General features: G+C 40.6%; 1 long non-coding RNA gene and 1 pseudogene across 3 annotated transcripts in view; one reads left to right on the plus strand and one right to left on the minus strand.

Annotated features, from left to right (window-relative positions):
• The window catches only part of LOC149049493 (uncharacterized), a 153,929-nt gene extending 144,773 nt beyond the window's left edge, over positions 1-9,156 (minus strand). For 2 of the 3 annotated variants that reach the window (XR_016184449.1, XR_016184448.1), the window contains exons 1-2: positions 8,971-9,132; positions 8,497-8,567 (exon numbers count right to left, since the gene is read on the minus strand). This is a non-coding gene — a long non-coding RNA (uncharacterized LOC149049493). Of the gene's footprint in view, positions 1-8,496; positions 8,568-8,970 lie in introns of all 3 variants that reach the window. The other variant, XR_016184447.1, reaches the window with a different exon arrangement.
• On the plus strand, positions 5,896-7,595 carry LOC149049501 (uncharacterized; annotated as a pseudogene).
• Positions 9,157-11,357: the final 2,201 nt, after the last annotated feature.

The following is an 11,357-nucleotide window of genomic DNA, read 5'->3' on the forward strand; positions in this document are numbered from 1 at the left end:
CGCATTTCCCAAAACTATGGAAGGTTGCTCAGGTGTCTCCAGTCTCAAATAAAGACCGACAACCCAGTCTCAAATGATCAACCTCGGCCCATCTCAGTTATACCTGTTCTCTCGAAAGTCTTCGAGAAGCCTGTGGTGTCTCAAATGGCGGATTACGCAGACAGCGCTCATCTTCCCCACAATCGAATCTCGAATTTCCGCGAAGGACATTCCACCACTACAGCTCTGCTGAGAATCAGAGATAACATACGCTATGCCATTAAGAGGAAGGAGACTACACTTATGTTAGCCAATTTCTCTAAGACATTGGACACCATCTACTTTGGCTCGACTATCGAGAAGTTTTATAAGCTTGGCTTCTCAAAACCCTTTCTCAAGTAACTCCTGAGTTACCAATCTGGTCAATCACAGTTTGTACAGATCGATGATAAGAGGCCTTCATGCCAGTCATCCCAGTTTAACATTCCACAAGGGTCCATCCTGGGGCCGATGATATTCAACTTATATGTTTCAGATCTACAAGAAGGGCTATGGACATGAACGAGACTTTCGTGGATATCACAAACTGGTCCCAGGACTCCAACTTGGCACTGAACCCTACAAATACAAAGTGCATGCTGTTCCCAACCCCTCAGATGTCGTCCTACCATTCCCTCGCTGTATTTCCTATAAATCTGTCTATAGGAGATAAACCCCTTGCACGTGTCCATTCTACTAAAATGTAATTAATGCTCGGGGCTCACACAACTGACAACTTGAAGTAGGACGATCATGTTAAGCATCTTGCTTCATCTTGTTACGGTGTCTTAGCTGCGTTAAGGAAAATCAAGAAATTAACTAACCACCATCTTAAAAAGTTTAGTTGTGTTATTATGAAAGTTTAATTATGTCCTGCCTTGACTGGATGACATGATATCTTATCCAATTATTGACTGTCTTTTAAAAAGGCTACAGCGCATTCAGTTTGTGGAAGCCAGTTTTGTCTGCGGAAACTATGTTAACAGTATTGACACTATTCTCAGATTAGGCTTGTTGCCTATCAAGGAACGTAAGCAATAGTACGTTTTAAAGGCGACACGCAAAGCTATATACTATCACAATTGGCCCAGAAACCTCCAGCTTGAGCAACTTAGACATACCAGGAACCTGCGCTCATCCAGTTCCATCAATTTAGTCATACCGTCGGCCTCTGAAACGTTCTAGGATAGCGTGCCAGCCCTTCTCAATTCTTTACCAGCTAATGTTAAATCTTGTAGTAATTTTATGTCTTTTAGAAGGCAAACGTTAGCTATTCTTAGGGAGCGCTGCCGGACAGGCGCGCAATAATCATTTAGACTCAGTCTTTCATTTATAGAAATACATGCTATATTCCTCTGTTTAACAAATGGAGAAGCCTTGGCTGTGCTCTGTTCTGTTATAAAGCACGCAGGAAGCGGCTATAGCACTCAAGAAGTGTAGGGAGAAACACGAGAGGTAGTCGAGTGTTTCTCCCCACTTCTTTTAGTGCTCTAGCCGCTTTCTAAGTGCTTTATAACAGAACAGAGCACAGCCAAGGTTTCTCTATTTGGTTTATAATAAAGAATCCATTAAATTCCCCGAGCATTACTTTCAATTTTCAAAAAAAAGCTTTATTTCCAAAGCGAACAACAGTGTCGTCAGCATGCTCTATACTCTCATAAAGCACTCTACAATAAGCCAATCAGAATCCCTGTTAGAATGGTTCAAATAATCTGATTGGCTGTACAAGACTAAAGCTGTCAAAAGTGTCAAACCATCAAAGTTAAAAAACCATCAAAGTTCACCTTCTGCGATAGTTTACAAACTAAAACAGTTCGGTAGGTCGAATTTAACACTTTTGCCTGAAGTTTTTAAGTCTAATACAGAATCTTAAAGTGAAATGTTCAGTGAACTTCAGCCGAATTATGGCTCGTAAAAACACGCGAGTTTTTTCACGTGACAAGGTAGAAAACAAACTATTTAGGGCGAGTGTTTTTTGAATGAACGACAGCCGAATTCACCGGAACATGAAGATTGCTCGGGATGACAGCGCCGCAATGCAAAACTCGGCTCCAGTGACAGATGTGACTTTCCGCTCAACACATCGGAAAGGATATCAGAGCAAGCTCTTATTTTTTCACTCGAAGGGTGGCCGATGTAGTTTCTGAGGCTTGCTGTGATGACCGGAGATCGCCATGATGAGCGAGCCGTGATGGACTTCAGCATGATCATATTCGCTCAGACACCGTAGATGATAGACAGTGATCAAGAAGAGGGTGTATGGCACTGTTCACTTCAATCACACCTGAGAAGACTATAAAAGGGATTCAGTGATTTCCTCATCTATGTATTTGGCTCGGACTGGACAAGATCGAACGCCTGACACAAACAAGACAGAAAGCAAACTACTAGTGATTCTGGGAGTGAGGGCTAGCAAAATTGTTCACGCTGCGTATGAATGGTTTGGTATTGAAAATATGAAAGCTGATAACAAGCTACGCATCAGCAGGATTTTCAAGCATTCGTATATGGTTATGCATATCACACTCATGAACCCTGCCGATTTATCGACAAGTTCCTTGTGACTTGGTGGCAGAGAATCAATCAGGTGACACGAAGGCCTGGAATGTATAGAAAACTAAGCAACAGATTTGATTCTGTAACTTTGATACTCTAGAATTGAAAAAGGGTTTTCTCAAACATCGCCTCCATAGGTAACAGTATTTCGTAATTATATAAACATAAAGAAGCCAAAAATAGGCCAGAGAAAGGCTCTTAACAATTACAGATCGTTGTCAACTATGAAGCTAAAATATATTTAAGTTTACGTTTTTATTCCTCTCTTCTATTGTGCAGCTGCAACTGTTGAGATTCTCTCTCCATTCAAAATGGCAAGTTATTTAGTACATGGGATAGATTTCCAGCTGATGGTGGTAACTATACGTTGATGAAGTTTGTACTGTTGACTCAAATTTTAACAGCATCTATCCTCATCCTGTAAGTATTTACACAATTCACTGGGCAAACTTGACCTCCTAAAGCTAATGACAACATCTGAAAATCAGACCATGGGACGTTTTCTAAACCCTTACCCCTAGGGCAACAGTAATTTCTAGCTTTTTTTTCCAGGAAGATTTTTTGTGTCATGAAACAATTGTTTGTATGAAATAATCTACCAGATTCTCATACAAAAGGCTCTGTAATATTCTCGGGAGGTTTGATAAAGCTATTTATGATATATCAGGCAACTTGATTGATTTGATGAGTCTTTTGATGGATATAAAACACAAAATTTTGTAACATCATATGGATTCTTTCTAATTTGGATCAATCACGCGAACAAGTTCAGTGATTTTCAAGGCGAGGCGATCAAACACTGTCCTGAATAGAAAATAAATCTTAGATAAAGTGATCTTAGATTAGATCTCTTATCTAAATAATTATTCATCTTTGAAATTCATCGAAGGGAACTAAGAAACCAGCTTATCCAATCTAAAAATGACCTTTAGGCATCGATTTATCGCTAGATCCTGCACGTTTTTCAATTTCTCGCCTAGTGACTTATTATACTTCAGGAGGTGATGAAATAACTTAAAGAGACAATGTTACACCCTGTGATCAGCCAGCCGAATGACTATAATGTGTTTCAGGCACAGTCTTGCCCATGTAAGATCTTTGGTTCCAGCTGGTGGATATGTCAGTGTAAACAACTCAATCTTTTACAAAATAGGTAGATTCCAAAGATTCCAACACTTCTCTCCCTTTTACAGCAACATCAACTAAGCATACTTCTGAAAGATAAGTAATGTAACTCCTTTCGCATTGGTAATATTTATGAATGCTGTTTTGTTTGAGTTATAAATAAAATTTAATATATTTTAACAGCCTAAAAGAGTTTTAAGGAAAGTCCAGCGGTCTGATCTCCATTTCAGTTATTGTGGGCGCAGTTTTTTCAGCGTTGCTGGGATCCAAACACGCAGATAAACACCGTTGAGATTTGAATCTTAACCTGAAACACAATTGACATAGTATCACCAACCTCCACTGCATCTATTAGAAGCGGGATCTTTATCCCAGGTGACAAACTGGGAGCCATTATGAAGACTGAGAGAGTCACGATTAACTGTCTTTTCTAAGCAAAAGAAGTTTTAGGAAATAAGCGTTGATATCAGTATATAGCCAGCCGTTAGACACTTAATATTTAGGAGCAGGAAGATAAAGTAGGAAATCAAATGTTACGATCTCGGCTACATCAATGTTGAAAAGGAAACAAAGCAAGACAAAAAATAGTTCCGTTGTGGTATTGACTAACTACCGGTGACTCTTCTTCAGTTTGAGAGGCATTTACATGACTCAGAACATGCTCGCTGTAAACACAGTCGTTTGGCCAACGTGATGGGTAAATAACAAGTTGATTGGTAGAGGAAAAATTGGTCAATTTATTGCTAGAGACTTACAACGTTAGCTACCCATAATTGTGATGGTATTGAGGCTGGTGATAATGATAATTCGCCAACTTACTTAAAAGACTTCCGATGATAAGCTGGTACTTTGCTTCTTCTCTTCCAATTTTTAGTCACGCATACTCAGCGCAAACAATTTTGTTTTTAGTTACTCCCAGATCTACACAAAGCTTGTCTTGTGACTTATTTCTTGTCAGATGGCGGATCTTTTTCAATCCAAGCCAATATTCATCAATGAGGAAATTACCGAAGCCATGTTTGTAGTCATCCCAGGTGCGGCTGAAATCATCGAAGCCATTCAGCCTCTTCTGGATCACTGTCCATCCTCCACCAGCTGTTGTCTGGTTGCAATATGCATTAAAGGGAGCTTTGTCATCAGGGTAGATTGTACAGACACTGCTAATTCTTTGACCGCCTTTGAAAAGCTCATTACATTTCCTGGCTGTTGAAAGAAAAAAACCAAATTTTGGTTGGTTTGATTACGTGTATCAGGGAAAGAGCATGAAATCAAGTGTCCTTCCCGCTTCTTGTACACTTATTTATTTATCTATTTTTTTTTGTGTTGCTATGTGAATTTGCAGATCTGCTCGTTGCCATGGGCCACGTGCTCATGTGTGAGATAAAAACAAGTTGAGTTGAGGAGTTTGGAGTAACGTGAGCGAATAAAGTTGTTAAAAAAAAAATCGAATCAGCCGAGTCCAAATTGTCGTCCGGCAACGACATTTGTTCCTTCAAGCCGGATGTTGAGCGAAATCAAGCGAAAAATCGCCGAGTCAAGCTGTTAGTCACCCGTGTACATGTAACTGCGTGTAATATTATCACCGAGCCGTGCGTTTGAGTATTGTGAAGTTTCATTCAAGTGGCACTAAGATGAGTACCTTGAACAGAGGAGAACACAAAAAACCACGACTGTTTACGCCAAGTGAGTGTACTACTTCAAGTAAACGTTCCGTCTTAAGAAAGTAATGGCAAGCCGAGAAGTTAAGCTGAGTTGTAAACCTCTGCCTCAGGAAACTCTAGCGTGCAGACGTCGAAGACAGATCAGTTGTTTGAGAAATGTGAAAGTCGTTAAACCAAATGTGCAGAAATTTAATGGAAATCCACCAGAGTACTCAAAATTCAAAGCAGCGTTTCATGTTGAAGTAGATAGAAGGGAAGTTTACGATGCAACAGAGAAGCTTAAACTTCTGCTAGATTCTGTAGACGGAAGTGCGAAATCATGTCTACCGAAATTCATGCCAGGTTTAGACAAATACGAGGAGGCATGAACTGCGCATCAGGAACGTTTTAGCCGTTTAGACACAGTTTTGTCAGCTGGAAAGAAGTGCATAGATCAAGTTCAGACCATAGTGAAAGAAAGTGGCACGCAGATCAGACAGTCTTAAGAAATAGTTTCTGAGCTTTTAGGCATTTTCAAGGAGCACGACTTCCTTCATAAGCTTAACTCGCTGAAGCAACTTAAGTCCCTGAAGCAACTGTTGCTAAACTTCCTGCACGCCTTTGCGGTAATGGGCCGAGTTTGTTGAAGGAAAACCAAAGTTTTCAACCTGGGATTCATTTGCCAATTGGCTGGAAAAAGAGGCAAAAATCAGTGAGTCCAAGCAGTAGCGGATGCCAGAGAAGAGAGAGTGGAAGCGTTCAGATACATCTAAAGTTGATAGGTGTAAGTCACCTGACAAATCACAATCTCGGCTGTTTGTAGGAGCCACAGGAGAAGCTTCACGCACCAGCCATGGAACAAAGAGGTGCCCATTTCACCAGTCCACTAATCACACTTTGCAGGAGTGCAAAAGTTTTAAGGGAATGTTGACTAGCGAAAAGGTGAAAGTTGTTGAGGAACACTAACTAATTCCATAGTAGGAATAGATGCAAAGTTGAGAACTGTGACATGCGTGATCATACCCTCGTACATGAAGTGGACTTGAAATTTATTGAACAGGCAAAAGCGAAACGTGAATCAGAACGAGTGCCAGATGTTGAGAGAGATCCAGCACAAGTCTCCTTGGAAGGTGAAGACTCGTCAGCACATTAGACTGTGGAGCTCCCCGAGGGGTATCACCAATCAGCTTACGTAGGTTGTGAAGCTGATACCGTACTTCCCATAGTCTTCGGAGAAAAAGGAAAACAACAAGTGATGGCCTTGCGTGACTTGGGCTGTAACACAACACTTATAGATGAAAGTTTAGCGCTCTCACTTAGACTTCAAGGCAAATATGTAGATCTCGAAATTCAAGGAGTAAATGTGCGGAAGGTGTTTACTTCCCAGCACATCAAGAAATGCCGTGTCGCACGAGTCGGAAGAGAGGAAGTCCAGTACTCCTTGCGAGATGTGATAGCAATTCCTTGCCTGAATGGTCCGGATCAGAATTTGAAGTGGTGAATAACCAAACAAGAGTATCAGCACCTGAAGAACTTGGACTTACGTGACACCGACACAGGTTCAGTGCAACTCATAATTGGAACTGACAACTCTGACTTGATTCTACCAAAACAAATTGTGAAACCCTCTGGTCAAACGGAAGTTGGCACAGTACCTTATGCAGTTGAGACCCTACTTGGATGGGCGGTGACTAACTGGTTACCTGGTGGGCGAAGAGAGCATCTCCGTACAATGGGTTCAATGTGTATGAAAGAAGTTCAGTTGAAGACGAGGAGCTGAAGCAGCTGGTCGTGGCTTAGTCAGAGACAGAAACGTTAGGTGTGGCGAAGCTAGTAGATCCAACCCGTTCAATTGAGGACAAGCGAACATTGTCACTAACATCAGTTAAAAAAAAAAACGCAAAAATTTGTCCACATCGTTTTTAATTCATATCTCAACAAATATTTACAGGAATAACACCTAAAATATGTCATTTTAAAGTGTATAAAATGGGCTTCTCAGGAAAAAAAAATTCATCATTGAAACCCAGGACTTTCCTAAGAAGTAAAATTTAAAACACAAAATAAGTAAGACATAGTGTAAAACTTGAGGTCAAAGTCACTTTTCCTCACAGGTATAGGTTACTTAAGATTAATTGATAGCAGAAGTTAATTATTTTCAGGAACATTTCCTACAAAATCTGAAATAAAAAGAATAAATAATGAATTTTTTATGAATTTTTATGTGCGCCCATGTCATTCCAAAAAATTAGCAGAAAAAAAAAAATTTGTTGGGAAATTCGACTTTATAACAGGAGGATGGGTAGGCCCTGATGTGTTACTGGGTGAATGAATTTTCCTTTTAACATCCTTACTTACTAATGAGAGTCCTCCCTGAGAAAACTAGGACCAAATCACAACTATTCCCACTGACAAAGATAAAAGCAATAAGGTAAAAAAAGTTATTATTTTTTTCTGATATTTTTGAGCAACACAACATCTGAAAACATTGGAATAAACATCAGCAAGATTTGCCTGTTGTACTTCTTAGAGTGAAACACTGCAAAACAATCCCAACCCTTACTAACATACATATACTTTTGACATTGGAGGGGCATTGCAATAAGATCGAACCCTGAAATCTCCCCTACCCTCTTTATAACATACCACACAGTGTCTCTGTATCAGAGAAAACTGAGATATGGACAGTTGTAAATTCCTCTGGGGTGGAAGGGGCTGATTTCACCATGTTATTCTCTGGTGGACTACCATAATCGGGTAAACCACAGAGTTGCCTAACAATTTCTTCCCAGAAATCACCCAAAGAATACTAAGAGGGCCTTTTTAGAGCTTCATTGTCAGGAAACTGAGCCTGATGCTCTTTGAAAAGGATAAAGCCATTGATTACAGCCATGTCAAATAGGTGGTAAACCATAGTTTTACACCACTTCATGGACTTACGTAGTACACTATTTGTGGTTAGAATCTGGTAGCAGCAGAAGGAGCAGAGGGGCCACCAACAACACATTCAAACAAAAATATAATTTTCAATGAATAAATCAATTATCCTCAACATTTATAGAATAATACCCTAAACAAATTCAAGTTATTCTATGGTATACGCATTCGGAAATTATACTTGTTGTTAAATTTCACAGGTTGGAAATATTTCACTCACCAAGAGCCATGGGTTCCTAAGTCGAAGCGCAAGCCTCCTCCGGCCGCTCGTCATCTTCAACTTCTCCCTCGCTAAAAAATATAAAATGTACACTGCTTATATTCCGTAAAATACTCAAAATTAACCGAATGAACAAGCGATACTGAACTAAATCGCCAAATCGCCAACGAATCCCAAGCATCCGACGCGTTCGAAAAATGCATGTCTCCATAGCAACAACCAGCAGCTGATGGAATTACGCGTCGAATATTTCGCTTGTGCCAATAGTTTGAATCGCATCACATCTCATCGCTAAAAACACACTCTTAGCGTAAATTATTGATTTTCAGAGTCGCAAAAATCAATTTGTAATAAAATTTCAAGAAGTACACGAGAAATCAACCACAAAAGGGCTATCTGAGGCGAACAACTTCACATTTCAAGACAACATGTGCGATGGCGACCATTTCGCGACGGCCGATATTGACTTCTCACCTCGATCTGCCGGTCTAAATCACTTTCTTATCCACTGTACATCCCATCAGCGGAGTCTTCATCGTCAAATATTTTTTCGAAAGCAATTTCTGCGGAGATAAAGCTCACTCGTGCACGCTTCGACGATGAGGCCATCTTCGACGGTGAAATTTTAGCACTCAAACGAACATTGTGTAGCACACATTTAACTGTCGCCCTCCAAACTCGCTACATGATTTGGTTAACCTTTTAACGTCATACACACCAAATTCGGAAGGAATCAGAAGTAACGCAATATTCGAAGAGACAACCGGAAATGATGGGTGGAATTCCACCCATAGGCGCGCGGGTTGCCGGGATAGGATGCGAGTGAAGATGCGTATGTGTCAGGCCTATTTTGGAGAGAAAAGGAACCATCTCTACCCAACAATTACGAAATGGCAAAGAAGAGGCTGCAAACGCTAGAGAAGAAGTTTGAGGGCTGCCCCGAGGTCAGAGAGAGATATGCAAAGTCAATCCAGGATGACACTGAGAAAGGCTATGTGAATAAACTGAGTGAAGAGGAAGTACAGTGCGATAGTAAAGTGACTTGGTACTTACCACACAGATTTGTCATTAACCCCAAGAAGCCTGATCGTCTGAGAAGAGTATACGATGCATGAGCAAAATTCATGGGACAAAGTTTAAGCGATAAGATCTACACAGGGCCAGACATTCTCTCCTCTCTGTTTGGAGTCTTCCTCAGGTTTTTCGAAGGAAGAATTGCAATGGCTGCTGATGCGAAAGAAATGTACCATGTACTTCGCCTCCCTAACCATGACAAGCCGGCGATGACATTCTTATGGAGAAACTCTCTGAGAGAAGAACCGAATGTGTATCTCTTCGAGAGAACAGTGTTTGGAGAAGTGTCTGCACCATCCAGAGCGAAAGGAGGCGAAATGCTGATGAGAATGGGAAAGACTTACCCCTGGGTCTGAAAAGCAGTCTACAAGCACTTTTACATGGACGATCATGACAGGACGGAAAACGCGTGCACTGTAAGTACCTCCCGTTGTCCCATACAAAGCCTTAGAAAACTTTTCTAAGGCTTTGTATGGGCTTTTTTTCTGGAGTATCTGGTAGCGCTCCAGGTTGCTTTAATATGCTTACCGCAAGGCGTCATAATCTCGCCATTTTGTGACAGAAATGTCGTTTAACTGAAAGTGAACCAGAACACCAACAGACCTATGCATGTCTCAATTTTCCGATGAGGGAATGTTAGGCATCAATGACACGTCATCGCTTGTCAAACTTTGTCAATGAACATGACGGCTAGGGAATGTTAGGCATCAATGACACGTCATCGCTTGTCAAACTTTGTCAATGAACATGACTTCCACTTACGTAATTGGCTCAAGATGTACTACTACCGATGAGGGAATAATAAATAAATCTGATCAGAAGTCTGTGGCAGGTCGGGTGATATTGAAACGCGTGGAAAATGCATTTTACATTTAAAAAAACTTTACACTTGGAGGATTTCAATTGCTTTTTTTATTCTGGTAGTCCTTGCATAAACCTTGTACCCTGTTTCATCCACTTTTATTCTTCGTAGTTGTACATTCACTGCGAACAAAGCTTTCCGGTTAATTTTTTATCGTTTTATCGCGTTGAGATAGGCCGCTGTCCACTAAAATTTTCTACAACATTATATGGAAACGCGGGCACAAACTCAGCCACAGGGAATCGAGTACCGAAGGCGATCGCTAACAAAAAGCGCGCGCTTGGTGCGTGGTTGGCAAAGTAATCATGCCACGACAATCTCGGGAAAATACAATCGAAGAAAAACGCAGGATGCGAAATCAAAGGAGGAAACGTAAACGATTGTCAAGGACAGCTAGGGAAAGGGAGAACAGAGAAATGAGAACACAAAAGGAAAGAGATGCATATTCTCGCGCTAAGGGATTGGCGCGAATGTATTACGGCAAATGGAAAGCATTAGTCGAACAGAATAAAAAGACCTTGGACAAAACCAAGGTAGGTACTCGGTTAGCGTCAAAATAGAATAAAATAGGTATCGGAAAATGAGCAGTTGGTTACAAAAAACGATATCACCGAATTGAAGCTGAACGTAAACAAACTAGCATTGTCTTGCATTGTACAAAACGTCCTGGGGTTGACTTCAACATAAACTCATAAGGGGAGGGGAGAGTGCAGCCCTCAAAATTCGTCTCCTTTCTATGATGAAATGAAAAAAAACTACAGTCATTTTCGTAAAATAAGGCAGGGAATCCCCAATTGAAATTGCCACATTCTGAAATGATTTTGTGGGATTTCATTCATCATCATAGCATCTTGCTATGTAGTGTTGATCTTGCTCTACCAAGGATACAGATAAAAAAATGGCCAGGGATAGAAATTTCAAGGTC

The sequence above is a fragment of the Pocillopora damicornis genome, chromosome 2 (genome assembly GCF_964200805.1).
Source record: "Pocillopora damicornis chromosome 2, jaPocDami1.2, whole genome shotgun sequence".
In the NCBI taxonomy this organism is placed as follows: Eukaryota; Metazoa; Cnidaria; class Anthozoa; order Scleractinia; family Pocilloporidae; genus Pocillopora; species Pocillopora damicornis.